Source organism: Chiloscyllium plagiosum, chromosome 12 (assembly GCF_004010195.1).
Source record: "Chiloscyllium plagiosum isolate BGI_BamShark_2017 chromosome 12, ASM401019v2, whole genome shotgun sequence".
Classification (NCBI taxonomy): domain Eukaryota; kingdom Metazoa; phylum Chordata; class Chondrichthyes; order Orectolobiformes; family Hemiscylliidae; genus Chiloscyllium; species Chiloscyllium plagiosum.
Genome location: NC_057721.1, coordinates 16353041 through 16376192, shown reverse-complemented (window position 1 = coordinate 16376192; position 23152 = coordinate 16353041). Strand labels below are relative to the sequence as shown.

The following is a 23152-nucleotide window of genomic DNA, read 5'->3' as shown; positions in this document are numbered from 1 at the left end:
CTGGCCTCTCTGCGGCTTGTGTCATGTCCCAGCCTGGTCTCTGTGCGGCTTGTGTCATGTCCCAGCCTGGCCTCTCTGCGGCTTGTGTCATGTCCCAGCCTGGCCTCTCTGCGGCTTGTGTCATGTCCCAGCCTGGCCTCTCTGCGGCTTGTGTCATGTCCCAGCCTGGCCTCTCTGCGGCTTGTGTCATCCTCAGCCTCCAACGCTCCAGGGAAAACAGCCCCAGGCTGTTCAGCCTCTCCCTATAGCTCAGATCCTCTAACCCTGGCAACATCCTGGTAAATCTTGTCTGAACCCTTTCAAGTTTCACAACATCTTTCCAATAGGAAGGAGACCAGAATTGCACACAATATTCTAACAGTGGCCTAACCAATGTCCTGTATATATCTTAAACTTACTTAGCAAAGAATTATCTAGCTCTGATTTAAAATTAACAACGAATCCATGGTGGTGTCTTGGCTCGGCATGAGTGAATCCTGCACTGAAGTGCCAGGCGGGGGTGGGGGTGAGATCGGAGAGGTGGCAGTTCCAGTAGTAGCAACAGTATCTGCGACAGCTACATCAAGAACAGACAGCTGAGGTCTCCCCAGAGAACGCGAAAAGCAGAGAACTCAAAAAAGACTGTTGAACTTTTAACTTATTCCTTTATTTTCCGTGATTAAACTATGAAAGACCTTAATGTAAACTGTTATCTATTTCTCTATTTTTCTACGACTCTGTGAAGTAACATTTAACTTTTTAAGTGTCGTTTCTCTTACAATTTTGTACTTAATTTTTTTTGTACTTTGGTTCCTTGGTATGTTTGGCGACATTATACACTTTTCACTGTACTCCTGTCCTTCTGTACATGAGTATACCTGACAATAGAGTCTAAAAATTCTGAATCTAGGTGAGTTTCTGAAGAATTTAGAAGGTTAAGGGACGATTTGATCAAGGTTTTCAAGATAATAACAGCAAAAGACAAGGTAGACAAGAACAATCCCCACTGATTGGGGATTCCAGAACTAGGGGGGACATAGACAAAAAAAATCAGATCAGGAGAGATGTCAGGAAGCACTTTTACCCAGAAAGGATTGTGGAGGTTTAGAACTGTCTTCCACAAAAGGCAGTGGATGCTAGACCAGTTGCTAATTTTAAATCAGAGTTAGATCATTCTTTGTTAAGTAAGTTTAAGGGGTATTGCCAAAGGCAAGTATATGGAAAAGGGCAACAGTTCAGCCAAGATCTTATTGAATGGTGAAACGGCTTGAGGGACTGAATGGCCTTCTCCTGCTCCTATGTTGCTATACTGCCTTTCTTGAGTGATAGTAGGGGTGCTGGGGCTGACAAGGGGCAAGTAACATTCGCACCACACAAATGCCAGGTGATGACTATCTCCAATAAGAGACAATCCAATTGCTGACTTGACACTATGTTTTCCCACCATTGAATCCCCCACTATCAAACTCCTGGGGGTTACCATTGACCAGAAACTCAACTGGTCTAGCCATATAAATCCAGTGTCTTTAAGAGCAGGTCAGAAGCTCAGAATATTGCAACGAGTGGAGGCAATGGCCATTGGGATTATCACTACACTATGAATCCAAGAACTTAGCTAATTTTCCAGGGATCGTCCCATGGTAGACAATGGAATTTGAATTCAGTAAAATATAGCTGGAATTACGAATCCACTGATGAGCATAAAACCATTGTTAATTGTTGGGAAAAACCCATTTGGCGCACTCATGTCAATTAGGGAAGGAAATCTGCCATATTCACCTGGTCTGCCCTACATGTGACTCCAGAGCCACAGCAATGTGGTTGACTCTCAACTCTCTGGACAATTAAGGATGGCAATGACCTAGCCAGTGATGCCTACGTATTGGAAGCTGGAGGTCCAGAGGAGCAAGTGGTGAGATGGATCTGCCAGGTCTCCATACTGACTGCTGCTGTATAGTTTCTATCCACATGCAGGACCCTCAGTAAGGCAGGATTAGGTACTGAAGGCACATAAAGAGGCCCTCAGCGTTCATCAGCAAGATTCTTGACTCGCCATTTAAAACCTGGCTTTGGATTTGACTCTTTTTTTTCCCTTTGACATGGAGAATCTCACTTCTTCTGTATTTTCTGATATCAATAGAAGGTGAATGGCAAAAGAGCTAACAGCAACTTAAGGAAAAGCTTTTGTGTGCAATGAATGGTTAGGATCTGAAATGCAAAACTCAAGAGGACACAGGTTTTTTACTTTTTCTATGTACTCCGGACATCTTTGGCGAGTGTCCTCAAGGAGGCGGTGATGAGTAACCTTCTTGATTCAGTATAGTCCCTCCATGCTCTAAGAATTTGTTCCAGAATTTTGCTTCAGCAACAAGTGAAATTCACCAGTCATTTTGGATGTTCCTTAGTTGATATTGAAGGGTGCCACATGCCTGACAGTATCCTTTTCTTTCCCATGGCTGGCTGAACCAAGTGAACCAGATGGGCTGGCATTTTTGTTGTCTCAGAACTTAGGTTTGCTTGTCATCTTCTATACATCAGTTCCCATGCACCTCAGTCTTGGGTCTGATGATCTTTTTGGAAGAGTGCTGTATTACAGCTTTGGCATGTTCCCAGCACTGTTGCTGGGTGGAATTTGCAGTGGGATCAGGATGTCCTAGTTCACTTGGCAAATACCATAAGATACCAGGAAATGTCACCAGATAAATACCACAATCTTGTGGTCTTCCCTTTCTTGGAGACTCTAAAGTAAATTGTTGCATACCTACCAGTATACCAGACATTTTTAACCCTATTTATTTCTAATTAACCTTTTCAGAGATGTTATTACACACATCTGGAGTAGCTGAGACTTGAACCCAGACTTCCTGGTCCAGGGGTAGGGACACTACCACTGTGCCATAAGAGGCCCCCACCACCACTGTTATCTCAAACCATTAACCATCCCCTGTATAGTTTAGGAGAATTGTCTGTATAGTTTAAGAGAATGCTAGCAGTTCTAGCAGACAGTTGACTAGGAGAAAAACCAAGGAGAAAATGATTTCCCAAGATGGGGTGCCTCTCTCCTGGAAGTGTCAGATCACAGGACTATACACGGACCTTGCACAGATCTGTAATGAGACCTTTTTGCTTGTTTCACCAAGATTACACAATCCTAATTCAAATATGTGATTGATTGGAATGAAATACTTCTACACCCAAGTTAATACCTGCACATTTACCTATATCACTTTAAAGGTGAAATAGTTTTTTTTGCTGAATAAATCAATACTCATTAAGTCAATAAAATTATGTTTAAATCTGCCTTTTGGACAGTGAGGAGAACTTTTCAGTTGTAATTTGAGTATGTTATTTTCTCTCTGATTTTATACATTGTCTCTGTGCCATGATCTAAGAGACCAGGTCTTTGTATTGTTTCTAGGATTATGCCTGTGGAGCTTTCTGTTAAACAGAGTGTGACACTAATACATGTAGATTTCTTTGCGAAATGTTTCCTTTGGAAGGTCCTCCAGTTTCACTGTGGTGTAACCCTGAGATCCGCTGAAAGGAAATACTGACAGAAATATCTTACTGTAAGTTTTCTGTCTCTTCTCTCATTTTTTATGGTTCAATGAGACAAATAGATAATACAGAAGTAAAGATAGCATTCAGAATCAGACAGCCTCCTCCATGTGACAGCAATGACCATCTTTGGTGGGTGTATCAGTTGCTTCTATTATATTGTTCAGTTTTGGGCATCTCCAGAGTTGAAATGTACAAAGGTGAATGAAAATTTCTTATTTGTGAATTCAGTTTTTCATTATTTATTCCTATAACAATTTCCACAGGAAGCAAAGAGAAAGCAAGGATATTTTTTCATTAAAAAAGAGGAAGTGCTGGAGAAACTCAGCAGGTCTGGTAGCATCTGTGGAAAGAGAAACAGACATTTATTCTTTTGAGCCCAATGATGACTCTGCTTCAAAACTAAAAGAGGCTGGAAAATGATGGGTTTAATGCTGTTTAACAAATTGTTAACATTGACTAAAATACTAAGTAAGTTTCTTTATATAGAAAAATGAGAGAATGTAAGCCATTTTTAACTATGTCTCTGAATCATAACCAGCAAGATCCCAAGCTTTGATCTTTGCCTTGCATTTTAATTAAACCAGCCAGGAGCATCATTGATGACTGGCTGTAATGACAGACTCTCTGTTCCCAGGGAATGCAGAGCAGCCCTGCTATAAATGCATATGTGAACACACAGTTGGGCTTGAATGTCATCAGATTAAATAAACACAAAAATATGAGCCTTGAGGGAATGGTGCTTATGGCTGTTTGTGAAGCCAATAACCAGCAAGAACATTAAGCAACAGACAGGACAAAAATTGGAAAGCTAAAAGCTTTTATAAATGCAATTAATGATGCAGCACCCATTCAATCTCAAAAAACCTTATATGATCAATTTTTGTATACTGTACAGGCATAGCTTATGCATATGTGTCTAAGAGAAAGATGCAGCACCCAAAAAGTTAATTCATTTACTGGTTTTAAAATAATTTTCTTTTAAGGAGCATACACGTCACACTAGTAGCATGTGGTATAAGTGATGCATCAATGATTACTAGTTAGACAGGGTTCTGTTGTGTGGTTAGTGTAGTGAGTCCTGAAGATGGGGATGTGAAAGAATGAATCGAGCTCTATCAGTAACTGAAATCACATGAGATTCTGCTGCAGTGCCCAACCCACTGTGTTACAGTAGCAGAGAAGAGCAGCTGCAGAAATAGCACCATCTCCAATGGTGTAAGGATCTTGAAGAGCAGCTACAGTCTCTCACAAGCAGCAAAGTATAAAACCCTTCGCATGTTGCAGTAGAATGAGGTGGGTACGATCTAACTAAAGCATTTGAACTAGTCTTTAGAGTTTGTCAGAGGTGAATGCAATATGCCAATGAAGGCCTGAGAAAAGAAAATAAACAGAAATCATCTGTTCTACAGGAGATTTATTAAAACAATTGTGATGTCAAGTTACGAGCATAGCATTTTTCAAACTTTCTGTGTATGACATTGCACAACTTTCAGTAACATCTGTTCCTTCCACCACAGATTTGTCAAGCAATTAACATAATCCCTGAAAGATATTTTAAAATCCTTATTGCTGAACAGTTGGAGATAATTGTGGTTATTGAGTTCTCATAATTTTGATGTATTTTCTCCTTTGTGTTAGGCTTGCCTATGTAACAAATAATTTTCTAGCCAACATGCCAAGTAAATAATCCACTGGCAAATGTTACCTAATGCTGAGCTAGGCACAAAGAAGTGTGCAGCAACACTTCTTGACTGGTTCACCAATTGATCTTTTGGCTTTATTTGGTAGCCCATGAGAGCTGGATTCCCAATGGTGAAAGTGATGCCAATCCCTAATTGTCTTTGAAATGAATGGTTTACTAGCCCATCTCTGGAGATAGTTAAGAGTCATTTACATTACTATGTGGGCTGGTGTCACATGCTGGCCAGACCAGGGTAGGATAGCAGATTCCCTTCCCTTTTGAATGAACCAGAGGACTTTTATATCAGTCAAATTAGCTTTATGTTTCAGATTCATTAATGGCAGCAGTAATTGTGAGATTTGGAATATGTCCTTAAGATTATTGGCATTGGATTGCTAGGAACCCTCCAACCACAAGGGATGAACTCGGATTTCACCAGTTTCCTCATTTCCCCTCCCCCCAGCCTGTCTCAGTCAAATCCATCAAATTCAGCACCGCCTTCCCAACCTGCAATCTTCTTCCCGACCTCTTCGCCCCCACTCCAGTCTGACCTATCACCCTCACCTTGACCTCTTTCCACCCAGGAATGAGGAAAGTTGGCCATCTTAGCCTGCTGGACCAACTTTCCTCATTCCCGAAGAAGGGCTAATGCCCGAAACGTCGATTCTCCTGTTCCCTAGATGCTGCCTGACCTGCTGCGCTTTTCCAGCAACACATTTCCATCTCTAGTCCAATGACATTACCAATGTAAGCATGCTAACTTGTTTGTCACTGTAAATGTAGTGAGCAAATACAGTGATGTTTTCATCTTTTGACAAATCATTCATGCAAGAATTAAACTTACTTGGGAACCTGCAACCCCATCGGATTAATGTGGATTTCACCAGTTTCCTCATTTCCCCTCCCCCCATCTTATCCCAGTCCCAAGCCTCCAACTCAGCACCTCCCTCTTGACGTATTCATCGTCTTTCTCATCTATCCGTTCTACCCTCCTCTCCGACCTATCACCTTCTCCCCCACCTTCATCTATTGCATTCCCAGCTCCCTTTCCCACACACCCCCCTCCCCGTCCCACTTATCTCTCAGCGCCCCTGACCCACAAGTCTCATTCCTGATGAAGGGCTTATACCCGAAACATCAATTCTCCTGCTCCTTGGATGCTGCCTGACCTGCTGTGCTATTCCAGCACCACACTCTTGACTCTGATACTCAGCATCTGCAGTCCTCACTTTCTCCTCAGAACGTATTAAGCCTGGCCACAATATCCACAGCTTCAAGTTGCATTCTGGTCCTGAGAATGCAAATTAGATCATGTTTGAAGCAGAAAAAATTATGTTAGAATTGTCTATGATGAAATCACATTAGCTTTTAGATTACTTGATCCAAATCACCAGAAAATGTACATAGTAATGACATTGAAAGAGGCTGAATGTTAGTCCTAGTCTGTTACATTGAGCGTTAAAAGCATGAGTGGGCTATTCAGCCCTTTGTTTCATTCCAAAATCTGACTCAGGTTATAGTTGACCTATACCTCAACTACATTTACCCCTTTTAGTTCCAATGTCTTGATACTTTTAACCAACAAAAAATCTATCAATCTCAAACTTGAAAGGTTCTTTGTTAGAGGCAGTTCCAGATTTCTAATACCACTTGGGTAACAAAATGCTCCTTGATTTTACTCCTTAATGGCCTCATTCTAATTTTAAATAATGTCCCCTCATTCTCCAGTTGAATCAACCAGAAGGAATTCCTCATCAAAAGAAATGGTTTCTCTGTATCTACCCTATTAAATCGTTTTATTATTCGAAAAACATTGAGCAGCTCATTGATCATAAATCACGTTAAAGGAGCCTGGCCACAAAGGTTAACTCTTTAAGGCCTGATCATTCAGGTGAATCTACACGGTGCTCCCTCCAATGTTAATATATATCTCCTAGCGTGGAGTCCCAAGAAATGATTGCCACTTCAGCCAGGGTTTGACTGAGGCTCTGTTCCACTGGAGAATGACTCCCTCGCGTTCGCAATCTCAGTTTCTTGAAATTAAGAGAGAACTTTCAAAGCCTCCTTAGAGTATCACAGGTGAAGTCACCATCATCCCAGTGGACTGCACTCTCATTAGAGAGGGCGAGGATAATGAGTTGAACCTGACAAGCACCATGCTTTAAGTGAAGGGTCATGTTGAGAAGGTGGGACCTTCATGGTAACCTGTGCAGCTCCAATTCTGAAGGTCTCTGGATGAATGTATGACTGTTTCTATCCCAAGAACTTCTCATATATCATTTATGAGTTTTCTACTCCTTGTTTTCTACACCTTGATAATGTTTTGTGCAGTCCCATACTATTTTCACAAAACTCATAAAATCTCAAAGATTCCAGTTCAAACCCTAGGAGGTTTGTCAGAAGTTTTCCAGAACTCCTAGTTAACTAGGTCACAGAATTCCAGTATCTGTTTCATTTATAACAACCTCAAAGAAATTAGAGAGATTTATCAAATAGGACTTGTATTTCCAAATTCATACTGTCAGATTAATAGCATTAATCTGCTATTACACAGATACACCTTCAATCGACACTAAGCTTTGTGCCATTGAATTCAGTATGACCACAAGTTTAGGTGATTTTATCTAATCGATCAAAAACATCAGAGGGACTTAAACATTTTCAACAGTTGTGCAAGAATCAGACAGGTAGTATGAAGGGAAAATGATAAAATTTTACCCACAATAGAAATATCTTTAATTTAAAAGACAGATATAATGTCATTACCTGACTTCGTTCACGTTACTTTTTTTTTCGATTTATTCCTCTCAACCTGTTTTTCGTAAATTGACCACAAATTTTATATTTATCTCATAAAATATTTCACTAGATTCCTAGAACCCAAGACTTGTTTCATATTTTGGGAATCATATAATGACTTTTTGCTAATATCAAAGTAGTGATTTTATGATGGATGTTAAAATGTCTGGCTTTATAGGAAGTGCTTTGAATTGGTCTATTAACTGGACAACTGTAGGATTTCTATTCCATGTTTCATAAATCCACTTAAGGAAATTCCTGTACCACATTATAAAACGTATTTGAACCCTTGGGAAATCTTGGCTCAACTGCAAGGCAATAATGATAGTGTCAGCCTAACTAGTTAATTTTCAGTGGCAAAGCGGTTGACTGGCAATATTTAATTTTTATTCCACCATTAAAAGGGTATTTGGACTTGAAATGGTCAAGACATAAATTTCTGTTGTGAGTTCAGTGCATTACTACTACTCAGATAGCGATTTCATTTTCCTCAGTGCATATCAATGGCAAACTCGACAATAAATGGTGTTTTTGTGAAGCTAATGGTGAAGAAACACATGTTGGAAAGCAATTTCCCAGTTTAATTAGCATCTTCCTTCATTGAACATTGTTACAGCAGTTTCTCATAAATAACAACAAGTGCAAAGACTCTTCCTGATACTTTGACAGCAATGTTTGGCTTATTTATTTTCTTCTGTTGTTGCCACTCTTGGTTTGAATTATGTGGCACCACACTTTTCAGCAGATTTACAAATTCTCTACATTTTTGCCAAGATGTTAAATGACTGTCGCATTCCTTAAAGCCTTGCTGCAGGTTTTCCTGGAAACCTTCCCTCAAACTTCTTACTGCTTTGATTCCTGTCTAGAGTTTGCTTTAAATAACCATTTGTCTCACAGTGAACAACATAGATGTGAATGTAGATGTATGATTACAATGCTAGTCATGCTGAGAAACCGGGGCCCTTCAGCACCCATCACCCTTTCTACTTAGTCTAGTAGAAATTGTTCTATTGTGGAGTTATTTTTAGCTGTTTTATAAGAGTAATTAAACTGGACATGCAACAATGTTTATCAGAGTCATCCAGACTCAAAACGTTAGTTTGCTCTGTCTCCATGGATGCTATCTGACCCATTATGATCTCCAGCATTGGTTGTTTTCAGTACAGATTCCAGTGTCTGCAGTAATTTGATCTGACTATGTTCCATACATTCAGGAAACAGCGCTTAAATGCTGCATTGGCATTTTGAAGGAAGCTAATACGTTTATGGTTTTTGTGTAACCACAAAGTTTTAAAGCTGTAACTATTTCCTTGGAATTTAATGTTTGTTAGGCCTGTGAATCTGTATTACTCCACTGCAGTATTGAGGAGAATTGTTCCTCCAGAATTGTTGTCTTCCAGATAAAATGTTAAACTAAAGTTCTGTCTGCTCTTTCATGTTGGTGATATTATTCCAAAGAAAACCAAGGTTATTGTGCCAAGTGGCTTGACCAGTGTTTATCCCCCAATTAACATTATAAAAACTGATTATCTGGTCACCATCACAATAGCATTTGTTGGAGAATGCATTATGCAAATTGTTTGCTGTGTTTCTGAATTAGAATTAGAATTCCTACAGTGTGGAAGCAGGCCTTTCATCCCAGCAAGTCCCGCCGACCCTCCGAAGAGTAACCCACCCAGACCCATTCCCCCCAAGTAATGCACCTAACCTACACAGCCCTGAACACGATAGGCAATGTAGCATGGCCAATTCACCTAACCTGCACACCTTTGGACTGTGGGAGGAAACCAGAGCACCTGGAGAAAACCCACACAGACATGTGGAGAATGTGCAAACTCCACACAGTCACCTGAGGCTGGAATCAAACCCGGGTCCCTGGAGCTATGAGGCAACAGTGCTAACCACTGAGCCACCATGCTCAAAGGCTAATGCACACACAACAGCAGCCATGGCTGTAAAGTAACTTGGAATGTCCTGTCCTATGTAAATGTAAGATTTTCTTCTTAAAGGTAGAACAACTGCAATGACAACCTGTATTTATATAGTGCTTTTCATGCAATAAAACATCCCTAGGCACTTCCCAGGTGAATTACAGAGAAACCTCGAAGGACACGGGCGGGGAGTATGTATTTCGTTTGGTTCATCAAATGCTGGATAGCATAGTTAGCCAAGCATTGGGACCTTGCGATCTTGTTCGGATAATCTGAGATTTGGTTAATCAAACGCTAGATAATCAAGGTGTATGAAACAAAATATGATACCAAGCCACAAAAGAAGATACCGAGTAAAATGATCAGCAGTTTGATTAAAGTGATACATTTTAAGGAATATCTTAAGGAAGAAAACAAAGCAGAGACTTGTAGATGTTTATGGAAGGAATTTCAGAGTTTAGGGCCTAGACAATTGATGATTATCCGCAAAAGATGGCACAATTAAAATTTGGTGCTCAAGAATTAGATGGCTGTAAATAAGTTGGGAGCTTAAGGGATTGGAGCAGTTTACAGACATAAAGAAGGATGAAGACATTGATAGATTTGAAAACCAGGATGAGAATTTTAAAAACAATTGGCTACTGTTTTCCAGGACCAGCAAGCATTGGGATGATGGGTAAACAGGTCATCATGTGAGTTAAGACGTGTGTAATTTGAATAGTGTCATATTTATAGAGGGTAGAATGTGAGAGACTGTAGTCAAACCAAGAAAAGGCAAAGACATTAATGAAGATTTCAGCAGATGAGCCTAGATAGAAACAAAGTCACAGAGATAAAAGTAGTCTTACTGATGGTTTAAACATCAGGTCAGTAGTACCTGTTGGGATCAGATATAAAACAAAAGTTCCAGATGTTCCGGTTAAAACTTGGGATGTTGTCCAAGACAAGGAGGCAGTCTTTAGTTGGAGAATGGAGGTTAGTGCAGGAATCAAAATAGTATTTAGCAACAGTGGAGGAGTTGAGGGAGGTGGGGACGAGGTAGATGTGTTTGTTGTCAGTGTAGTAACTAACTCCATGCTTTTGGATGAGGTCACCAGGGGCATCATATAGATAGATAATAGGAGGACACTAATAGTATCGCCTTAGGGGACACCAATGGGATACTGCAAGAGCTGGAAGGGAAGCCTTTGCAAGTGATTATCTAGCCACATGACTAGACAGATCAGAATAAGGCAGCAATTGACTGCGCTGGAAAACAGTGGCATGGCATTGCAGGAGCTGTCTTAATGGCTGCAGTTAGGTTCGGATGAATGAAGTGTGAACAATGAGAATAATCACCATGACATACAATGTCATTTGTGACATTGGTAAGATTTATTTCCATACTGTTGTGGGGCATAAATTCAAGTACAAAGTTTTGGAAAATTTGGACATGAAATTAGGAGGGGCACTTTGGGAGACACACATAAAGTACTTCGGAAAAGTAAGAAAGATTGAAGACGATTGGGGGAGTTTGTAACGATGGTGACATCAAGTGTTTCTTTTAAGATTTAAAGGAGAGAGGGACAACACCTGAGAAAAGAAAACTGTTAATGATAATGGCTAACTTGGAGACCCAGAGGGGAAGTTTGGTGGTTAGCAGTTTAGTTGGAATGGGTTTGAGGGATCAAGAGGTAATTTTCATAAATGAGATTGGAGAGATCATGAGGGTTGGTTAGGGATAGTCAACATGGCTTTGTGCGTGGGGAAATCATGTCTCACAGACTTGATTGAGCTTTTTGAAGAAGTAACAAAGAGGATTGATGAAGGCAGAGCGGTAGATGTGATCTATATGGACTTCAGTAAGGCATTCAGCAAGGTTCCCCATGGTAGACTGGTTAGCAATGTTAGACCTTACGGAATACAGGGAGAACCTGTATTGGATACAGAACTGGCTCGAAGGTAGAAGGCAGAGGGTGATGCTGGAGGGTTGTTTTTCAGACTGGAGGCCTCTGACCAGTGGAGTGCCACAAGGATCAGTGCTGGGTCCTCTACTTTAAGTCATTTATATAAATGATTTGGATGCAAGCATAAGAGGTATAGTTAGTAAGTTTGCAGATGACACTAAAATTGGAGGTGTAGTGGACAGCGAAGAGGATTACCTCAGATTATAACAGGATCTTGACCAGATGGGCCAATGGGCTGAGAAGTGGCAGGTGGAGTTTAATTCCGATAAATGCGAGGTGCTGCATTTTGGGAAAGCAAATCTTAGCAGGACTTATACATTTAATGGTAAGGTCCTAGTGAGTGTTGCTGAACAAAGAGATCTTTGAGTGCAGGATCATAGCTCCTTAAAAGAGTCACAGGTAGATAGGATAGTGAAGAAGGTGTTTGGTATGCTTTCCTTTATTGGTCAGTGTACTGAGTACAGGAGTTGGGAGGTCATGTTTCAGTTGTACAGGGCATTGATTAGGCCACTGTTGGAATATTGCAATTCTGGTCTCCTTCCTATCGGAAAGGTGTTGTAAAACTTGAAAGGGTTCAGAAAAGATTTACAAGGATGTTGCCAGGGTTGGAGGATTTGAGCTATAAGGAGAGGCTGAACAGACTGGGGCTGTTTTCCCTGGAGCGTCGGAGGCTGAGGGGTGACCTTATAGAGGTTTACAAAATTATGAGGGGCATGGATAGGATAAATACAGTCTTTTACCTGGGGTGGGGAGTCCAGAACTAGAGAGCATAGATTTAGGGTGACAGGGGAAAGATATAAAAGAGACCTATGGGGCAACCTTTTCATGGTATGTGTATGGAATAAGCTGCCAGAGGAAGAGGTGGAGGCTGGTATAATTGCAACATTTGAGAGGCATTTGGATGGGTATATGAATAGGAAGTGTTTGGTGGGATATGGGCCAGGTGCTGGCAGGTGGGACTAGGTTGGTTAGGATATCTGGTCGGCATGGACAGGTTGCTCCGAAGGGTCTGTTTCCATGCTCTACATCTCTATGACTCTCTGACTGTAAAGGAAGATGCCAGGTCAGGCTGAGTTTAGCTAGGTAGCCCAGTGGAATGGAGGGGCATGACAAAGGTACCCTTTTGCATAGTTTTAATCTTAGTATTAATAAAGTCCATGATCTCCTTAAACTTAATTATTGGGGGCGAGACTGGAGGAGATGGGGAATAAGGTTTAAGAAATCAGTCACAGAAGATATAAAACGTTTAGCACTGACAGGGGTGAGGTTGCAGTCTGAACCAGATCTCTCACATCTCCTAATGAAGGGTCCTGACCCGAAACATCAACTTTCCTGCTTGTCTGATGCTGCCTGACCTGCTGTGCCTTTCCAACTCCACATTTTATCGACTCTGACTTCCAGCATTTGCAGTCCTCACTATCTCCAGATGTCTCACAGCCTCGGTATCCTATAATCCTGAGATTAACCTCTAACCAGATATCTGCTCTAATATGAAGGCCATCTACATCCACAGTATTACATTTCTCATCCATTTTCCTGCCTCAACTCAACTCCTAATGAAATCCACATCCCCTTGCTCTCTCACAACTCCTAACACCCATGAAACTGAACTCCTCCAAATCAAATGGTCACTGAGTAACACACAACAAAACCCATTCACCCTCCAGCTTGCTGATTCCCAGTCTAGTAATGTCCAAATGTTTTAAATTCTCGTCAGTGGTCTTGTCTATCTATTCCCCAAAATCTACTTAAGACCTTAATCTTACAGTGACCTCTGCCCTTTTCTAATTCTGTCATCTCCAGTGTCCACATATTTAATGGCTCCACCATTGGTAGATTTACGTCCAGTTGTCTGGGCCCTAAGCTCCGGAGTTCCTCCCTAAACCTCCCAACTTCTCGGTTCTCTTTCTTCATTTCAGATGCTCCATATTTCCCCTTGACTAAGTCTTTATTCGCCACTCTGAAATGTGCTTCAGAGGGCTGGTGTCAAGTTCTGCGCGATTCCTGTCAATTTTCTTGAAGCAATTAACTAAGTAAAGTCCTTTATAATTGCAAATTGTTACTGTTGCCTAAGTGTGAAGTAAGAGGTTACATATTCTAGCTCTTATTCACCACAATCTGAGCATCCAAACTCTTATTCAAGTCCATGTCAAAGACAACATGGCATCACTTCCACATCACCAGCAACATTGCTTTTGTCTCAGATATACTGTCGTGGAAACCTCATCAATGCCACTGTCACCTCGAGACATGATTAATCCAACAATCTCCTTCCCAGCCTCCCATTCTTCATAATTTGAGATGGGAAACAAACTTGAAGAACTGATGACTTGGAGTCAATAAGCACATGTGTGACTGGTGAGTCTTTCGTATTGCACGGTTCGTTTAGTACTCAAGCTCACATTTAATTCCCTTAATTCGTGGACTTGCTCTTCATAGACATAACTACACAACTACTGACTTCCCATCCACTCACATACCAAACACTCCATTTCCTTGACTCTGGGCTCCTATGTAGTTTCTCCTCCTTTCATCTCATCAACGGCAACCATGCACTTGTTTCCTGTATTGAAATGTCTCCCTAAACTCCTGCACATTTTTGCTTCTCTCTCCTCCTTCATGTCTTTCCATAAAGCTGACCTGATTAACTGAACCAAAACATTGTCTGTCTTTGGTTCAGCATCCACTTTGTTTTGATTTTGTCCTAGAAATATTTCATTTTGCTAAAGACAAGTAAATGCAGGTTATTCTTCAACCAGCTAATAGGGTGAGCACAAAATTGGCTGGAGTTCTAATTTCTCACTCTATGGGCTGAATGTTACACCTTTTTTGGAAAAGTGTCAATTTGATTGACTTTAATGGAAGGTTTTTCTCTATGAGGTCTAGCGAGTTTTCTCATCATACCTGACCTAAGTCAACTCACCAACTACTTATTCCACACCTATGGTGCTTCTCTCATCTGATTCCAGCCTTATTTTACCACTCTCCATACCCTGAACAACTAGCCACTGCCGGGAAATCCCAAAATTGACCAGCATCTTTGGCTGCCACACTATCTTTAAAAAATCATTGTGCAAGCACTACTTGTCCAGAGCTGCCCCACACACTTCCTGTCATTTTCCACAACATAGTAGACAAGGCACCCTGCCTTGCAGGTAGTGATCTGAAGGCCACGGTGGGTAAAGTGATGCAGAGAATAGAACTCCTTGTACCTCAGAACTAGCAGTGAACGCCACAACACCAGACCATGCTAGCCTGGTCCAAATTTGCCACCCAGGTCAGTGTCATCTCAGCTCTCTGGAGGAATGCCCAACACTGTCAGAAGAATGTCAATGACACTCTTCACTCTGCCAGCATATGTGCCCTCATCTATTTGATATCTCACACTCACTCTATCTTTGCTACTTTATCCAGTACACATGAAGGGCTCATGCTCTACCACTCTCAGTACTGCCTGCAACATCTTCCCTCACTCTCACTCACTCCCAGCCCTAAAGCCACTGATGCTTAGAGGCTGGCACATGCTGGATGCCATTGTTTGTGTGTGGAGTGGATGTGGTTCTGGATGTGGATGCATGTGGAGTGCCTGTGGTTGGTGCACATGAGATGTTGCCGCCTGGTGTCTAACATGGAAGTCTGCTGGAGCAAGCAGCGTGTTCAAGTCACCTGTACTGACTTCCACATTGTGAATTCTGGGAATCCAGTTTTGCTAGCACTGTGTGTTAGGGCAGAAGGCTGCATATCAACAAGCATCATTAACAATCAAAAATCCCCCTTTAATGGGCATCTTGCTGCTGCCTAGTGAGCACCTCGCATTGATTCTCAGAACCTATTTAAAAGACGCAGCAAGTTCCTCCCACTGCCAAGTAGGCTTCACTGAACTTCTTGTGTGATTCTGCCACATTTTTCAACATAGCCCTTATCAGTTAGGACCCTATAAGAGTCCATCCTGTGTGTAGAAAAGCCTATGGAATATTTTAACTTTGGGACTCTTCATGTAGTGAATCACAAGCACAAGCCCAATTGCTCCCTGGCTACTTTTCAAATCAACATTCATGTCAAGATCTCTGGGAACAAGGATTTCCTTGTCTTATGGTTAGTTCTCATATTCCACTTTCAAAAATAGCTTACACTATGGTTGCAGCAGTTTTAAAGAGGTATTATTGCCTTGAAAGGAATCTTTTAGTCTCTATGTTTCTCCATCAAATTATTTCCAAAAACGTTACGATGCAAGATATTTATGTTGGAACAGCTTTTCTATAAAATATATTAAAATCATTTTTGAATGCTCATTTCTTCATGTCTGAAGCCAATTGTGTCCAATTTTAAGATTTTGAACACCTGATACTTAATAAACAATAGTATAGGGTATATATGATTTGAACCATTCCTTATATTTGCTGTTCCATTGTTTATTAAAGGCATTTACATTTGGTAATTTCCCCATTTGAAACACTGGACAAGTCAGATCCAGAATAGAATCTTGTTTAATAGGTCACATTTTGTTTTATTTCTAATTTAGCATGGTGGCTTTTCAGTGAAATGTTAGGGTTAGGATTAGGGTTATGATTAGGGTTAGGGTTAGGCTGCAGATTTCACACAAGGTTACAGATTTCATTTTAGCACCAGAATAAAAGTTTATTACACAACATAAATAAAAAACTAAATTAACCAAACCAAGATAACTAAATATAATACAATTTGAAAGATTTCAAAACACACGACCAACAAAATGCAATTTACTCCTCAATGCAACCACTTTACTGTTACTCAAAAACTACAGAAATCTCCCTTCCTTATCAAATCTGTAGGGTTGACTTAACTGCTTCATTTCAGTTCCAATCCTGAGTTGAGAGGCCTTTTGACTTCACTACTCACAGGACTGAGAGCTTATCCTTTCTTAGTCTTGTTTTAAAATAATTAGATTAGATTACATTACATTACAGTGTGGATACAGGCCCTTCGGCCCAACAAGTCCACACCACCCTGCCGAAGCGCAACCCACCCATTCCCCTACATTTACCCCTTACCTAACACTACAGGCAATTTAGCATGGCCAATTCATCTGACCTGCACATCTTTGGACTGTGGGAGGAAACCGGAGCACCCGGAGGAAACCCACGCAGACATGGGGAGAACGTGCAAACTCCACACTGTCAATCGCCTGAGGCGGGAATTGAACCCGGGTCTCTAGCGCTGTGAGGCAGTAGTGCTAACCACCGTGCCGCCCACAATCTTCAGAGTGCTAAACAAATACTCCTGGTCTAGAGGTTTTCACAAACTATATCCTTCACTGAGGTCACTTAATGCTTTAACCGTTCTGAACAACCTCCTTTGTAAATGAGAAATGATTCTTGTATCTGATTGCAATCAGATCTTCCTCAAAGTAAGTTCAAAAATTTTCAACCAAATAAAGGAACATTTTGCCCCTCCTTGCTTCTGCTCAGCAAATAATTGAATTTGGTTTCCTTCTACCAACATAAAACCCCACAATATAAACAATCTTACATTAACCTCCCAAAAGCCTTCAGTCGTATGTCCTCTGTGACAAGCTATTTCAAATTTAAGCTCAAAATACAGAAAATAATGTGATAATGATAAAATATAGGTGGCCATTGTTAACAGGGTGAATTGTGACTAGAAATGTTCACAATAGTGAATAAGTTTTATCACAGTACAGTGATCTTTAAATATTTAAATTGTTATCTGGAACACAATGTTTTGCCAATTAGCTGCTGGCAATCTGAAAGAACAGCAGGTGCGAGAGAAACTCAGCAGGTCTAGCGGCATCTGTGGAGAGGGAGAAATAGAGTTGATGTTTTCTGAGTCCACTTTGACTTCTACAGAACGGAAAGGGGTTGGAAAATGGGCTTTTCTTTGTACATTTGACAGCGGCAGAGGAGGGGCAGGGGGAACAGATGGTGTGGAGGCCCAGTGTAATCAACAAAAGGGTTGTTAGTTGTGGGTGGAGATGTTAGTATGACAGTGAGGTGATTTATTGAAATAGCAAGCAAGTGGGAAGGTCAGAATCATTTCTATTGACAGAACAGAGGTATTCTGCAAAGCAGTCATCCAGTCTGTGTTTGGTCTCGTGAATGTAAGACAGATCCCATTGTGAACAGTGAATGCACAAGACTAGATTAAAAGAAGTAGAGGTAAAATGCTGCTTCACCTGGAAGATATGTTTGGGGCCATGGACAGTGAGAGGGGGATGTGAGTGGGCAAGTGTTCCATCCTCTGTGATTACATGGAAAGGTGCCATGGGGTAATGAGGAAATGTTCTGTGCTGTAACCATTCTGTGATTCTGTGATCACCAGTAGCTCGAAACTGCCCTCAAACAAATTGGATCTTTGGATTCACCCCACAGTAAGACTGCTGGAGATTCAAATAGCCCTGTCCCCAAGATTTTATGTCTAGGTGGGAACAAAGTGTCAACCAGAAGTTATAGCATTTTTTACTTTTAAGGTGTAGTTAAATACAGCATCACTCAAAAATGATGCATAGTGAGCAAGTTACTGGGATGGTTTTTTTGCCCAGTTGCTTTAGTATCATGACTAAGGTGAATACAGACTGGAGTACAGCATTTGTTGCCTGTTGGATTTAAGCTCGGATCTACTTTCTATTCAGAATGCATTCTCATTTTGAGCTGAACTCTAATTACACATAGAGCCAGCATAATAATGAGAGACTTGAACAGTCCCATTGTAACTTGTAATATTTGTAAATTCATCCTAGCGAGATGGATGAGACATTACGAGGAAGTGATAAAAGTCCTGACTGAAAGGGAGAGAATGAAATGAAAACGAAATGCATTTATTTCTAAATTTTGTATATTTCATTAGTCTTTCATGTATGAATCTATTTATTTCTCGCCCAATGCTGATGCATTGAAACCATTTTTTTTTTCATTTTAAAAGATCAATTAGTAATTATTAATTTATTTTGTTCCAGCGGATGTTTTATGCATTTCTTCCCTGCTTTCTTGATCATGGGAATATTTGTATAATGGGTGAAGCAACAGAATTATAGAATTTGCTGCATGGAAGGTGATAGTTTAGTCCCTTTTTAAAGCTAAATGAGCCCATTAACCTCTCCTATGTCCATACCTTTTCAAAATATGTTTTTTTCAGATTTTATGTTTCTTTTTAAAAGCAATTATGGATCTACATTGCACTACTGGGCATTCAATATCCTAACAGCCTGTTTTTGTACATCATTCTTATCATTATAACAAAGCAAGCTTCTGTTCATGTGATGTATATGGAGGTTGGTGAGATGGAAGATGAGGACCAAGGGGTTCTGTCCTTGTTGCGGTTGGAGGGGTGGTCTTTGACCACATGGGAGGGGAAATTGCGGTCTTTGAAGAAGGAAGATGACTTCCTGGCCATCTCCGTATGTTCCCCGTGGTTGATGATGCCCTCCAGTGCATCTCATCCACTTCCCGCACCTCTGCCCTCGAATCACAGTCCTCTAATTGCAACAAGGATAGAACCCCCCTGGTGCTCACCTTCCACCCCACCAACTTCTGTATACATCATATCATCCTCCGCCATTTCCGCCACATACAAACGGACCCCACCACCAGAGATATATTTCCCTCCCCACCTCTATCCGCTTTTGTTAAGACCTTTCCCTCTGTGACTCTCTTGTCAGGTCCACACCCCCCACTAACCCACCCTCCCCTCCCGGCACCTTCCCTGCCACCGCAGAAATTGCAAAACCTGTGCCTACAACTCTCCCCTCACCTCCATCCAAGGCCCCAAAGGTGCCTTCCACATTCATTAGACTTTTACCTGCACATCCACACATGTCATTTACTGTATCTGTTGATCCCGATGCGGTCTCCTCTACATTGGGGAGACAGGACACCTTCTTGCGGAGCGCTTCAGAGAACATCTCTGGGACACCCATGCCAACCAATCCCACCACCCCGTGGCAGAACACTTCAACTCCCCCTTCCCCTCCACCAAGGACATGCAGGTGCTGGGCCTCCTTCGTCACCACATCCTAACTACCCGATGCCTAGAGGAAGAACGCCTCATCTTAAACCTTGGACCCTTCAACCACATGGTATTGTGGACTTCACCAGTTTCCTCATTTCCCCTCCACCCAACATCCCAGTTCCAATCTTCCAACTCAGCACCACCCTCATGACCTGCTCCACCTCCTCAGCTCACAAGCCTCATTTCTGATGAAGGGCTCTTGCCCAAATCATTAATTCTTCTGCCCTTTGGAATCTGCCTGACCTGCTGTGTTTTTCCAACACTACACTCTCGACTCTACCCTTTTCCATAACTATTTTAAAACTAATTGAATTATGGTCGCTTGTCCGAAAGTACTCCCCCATCAACACTTGCCCTGCCTTATTTCCCAAGAGAAGGTTGAGTTTTGCTCCTTCTCTAGTAGGTATATCTATATCGGTGTATACCAGAATGTCACCTACCTGTATTTAGTTGCACCGATGTAGACAAGACATCATTAATAGTCTAGTGGCTGCAGTAGCATAGTGGTAATGTCACTGGACTAGCAATCTAGAACCTCTGATCAATGTACTGAGGACATATATTCAAAACCCACCAATCTGAAATTTGAATTCAATGAAAAGCAAAATGGCGATTATGTGACCATTGTTCATTGTCTTTAAAAAAATCAATGCCCTTTAGGGAATTAAATCTGCTATGTTTCCCTGATTTGACATATCTGTGACTCTAGGCCCACGGGGTATTAACTGCCTTCTGGGTAATTAAGACTGGGCAATGAATGCTGGCTGACAGAGACAGTCACATCTTGTGAGAAAATAAAAGAAGAAAAAAGTGTATTAAATTGAAACACAAATCAATTGCTGTTTCATCATCTGGAAGGAATGCTTGGAACCGCATGTGACCAAAATAATCAAGGAATTCCTGCTGTCTCCTCGCACTGTCACTGTTTCATCTGCTGTCCAATAATTCTCAGTTTAACCCTAGGACACCCATTGTGGACAGCAACCCATATGACCATTTCTCTACCACAATTCCTGTCTGGAAATACCCCTCCCTTTACATCTGGAGGACCACAGACAAACAACAATACTCTTTCTCACTTTGCAATAGACACACTGCCTCTCTTTCATCACCCTCTTTCTCCTCTCCTCACACACCATTCCTCCTTTACTGGCCAGACGATCTCTCTGATTCTGACACCTTGCCTCTTTGATCCAGATTTGCCAATGCTTACTATTGAGAAACTTGACCAGACTTTTAAGCTCATGGAATTGAATTCTCAAGTTTCATTCCACTATTGGGAAGCTAACTTCTGGCCTACTGAGCAATTAAATTCCTCAAGACTAGAACATAGAAAAGTACAGCACAGAACAGGCCCTTTGGCCCACGATGTTGTGCCGAGGTTTAATCCTAATGTAAAATATAATAACTTAACCTACGCACCCCTCAACTCACTACTCTCCATGTGCCTGTCCAGCAGTCGCTTAAATGTCCCTAAAGACTCTGCTTCCACCACCACCGCTGGCAATGCATTCCAGGCATTGACAACTCTCTGTGTAAAGGAGGTGAAGGGCTTTTGTCCGAAACATCAATTCTCCTGCTCCTCGGATGCTGCCTGACCTGCTGTGCTTTTCTAGCACCACTCTAGTCTTGACTCTAATCTCCAGCATCTGCAGTACCCATTTCTGCCTAATTAAATTCCTCAACCCACCTTGCTTCCAGCTTCTGGGAGCAGCAGAAAACTCCACCCAGGATCCTAATGGTGCATGACTCCCTTCTGTGTTAACTTGGATATTTTTCAGGAGGGTCTCAGACAGTGCCCCTTCCAATGAGAGTTTCCAATATCTTCCCCCAAGTTGTACAGCAAACAAAAGGAGTTGCTCTTGCACAGACAAAATGACCCAAATGGCATGCTTCTGAGCTATTGTGTTTATCTGTTCTGGTTTTACATAGCAACACTTTTCTAACAAAATAAAATACCAAACAATTAATAATGAAGACATAACAACACTCACATTCCGATGGCTGAAACCCTCTCAAATAACATGGGAGCTTTGAATCTATTGACAAAAAAAACTAAACAAAAGAGCAGTCAGTCAAGTTCCTTTAAATAGTACTTGTTTTTGAGCTATTCATAGGCTTAGCACTTCACAAGAGGTGGTAGCTATTTTCTTCTACCAATTAGAGCATTTTTTAGAACTACATTACCATCTTAACAACACTTTCCACAATTGAGACTACAAGTGCATGATTATCTCTAAATCTCTTTGGTGGTCCTGAGGTTGGGAGATGTGCTTTATAAATGCAAGTGGTTTGTCTTATGTCTACACATTGTCTTTATTTGCTTCTCTATTAATCAAAATCATAACAAAAATAGCATAGTAGAAATTCCTTATCCCTAAAACATTAATTCTCCAGTGGTCTCTCTTCACAGCATTCCCCATCCCAAGTTGATTATATAATAACTCAAACCTGCCAATTGTATCAGAGTAAGTCATTCAAATAATTTTAAGTCAGCCCCCATGAATGCTTTCCACTAACAATAACACAGCAATAAGAACAATGGACAAGCAGGATTAGCTGGGACAGAGAGTCTGTTGCAGTCTAAGGGAATCTTGTGTTTGTTTTCAGACTGTGTCTTTGTGGACAACAAGACTGGAGGAAAGTGGCCATACTGGAAGAGTTGCACTTAGAAATAAAGATGACATTTCATTGCAATTCTGATGAAGAGATTGAAGTGACATGTGCCTCCCTGGTGTTGGGGCTAAGTTGCAAAGCCTTCTAGGAAGGACTTGAAACAATCAGAACTTGTGGTCCAATCTGGAACCAGTAGAGTGGACAGAAATATATATTTAGGTTATACAAAAAGACCATGGAATTAGGCACTAGATTGATAAACAAAATCTGAGGGGTGGTTATTTGTAGATTGGTTTCATTACCTTGATTGGCTAAGGAGTAAGAAGGAGAAAGTGAGGTCTGCAGATGCTGGAGATCAGAGATGGAAATGTGTTGCTGGAAAGAACCCCACTGGTCCTCACCTACCACCCCACTAACCTCCATGTACAGCGCATCATCCGCCGTCATTTCCGCCACCTCCAAACGGACCCCACCACAAAGGATGTATTTCCCTCCCCTCCCCTATCAGCATTCCGTAAAGACCACTCCCTCCGTGACTCCCTCGTCAGATCCACACCCCCCACCAACCCAACCTCCACTCCCGGCACCTTCCCCTGCAACCGCAGGAGGTGCAAGACTTCCGCCCACACCTCCCC

The 23152-nt window shown here is 41.4% G+C and overlaps 1 protein-coding gene across 1 annotated transcript in view; it reads left to right on the top strand.

Moving 5' to 3' along the window:
• Positions 1-4728: 4728 nt before the first annotated feature.
• The window catches only part of rab9a (RAB9A, member RAS oncogene family), a 41692-nt gene continuing 23268 nt past the window's right edge, over positions 4729-23152 (top strand). The window contains exon 1 of the mRNA XM_043700591.1: positions 4729-4833. The gene's annotated coding sequence lies outside the window, so the exon portion shown is untranslated. The remainder of the gene's footprint in view (positions 4834-23152) is intronic.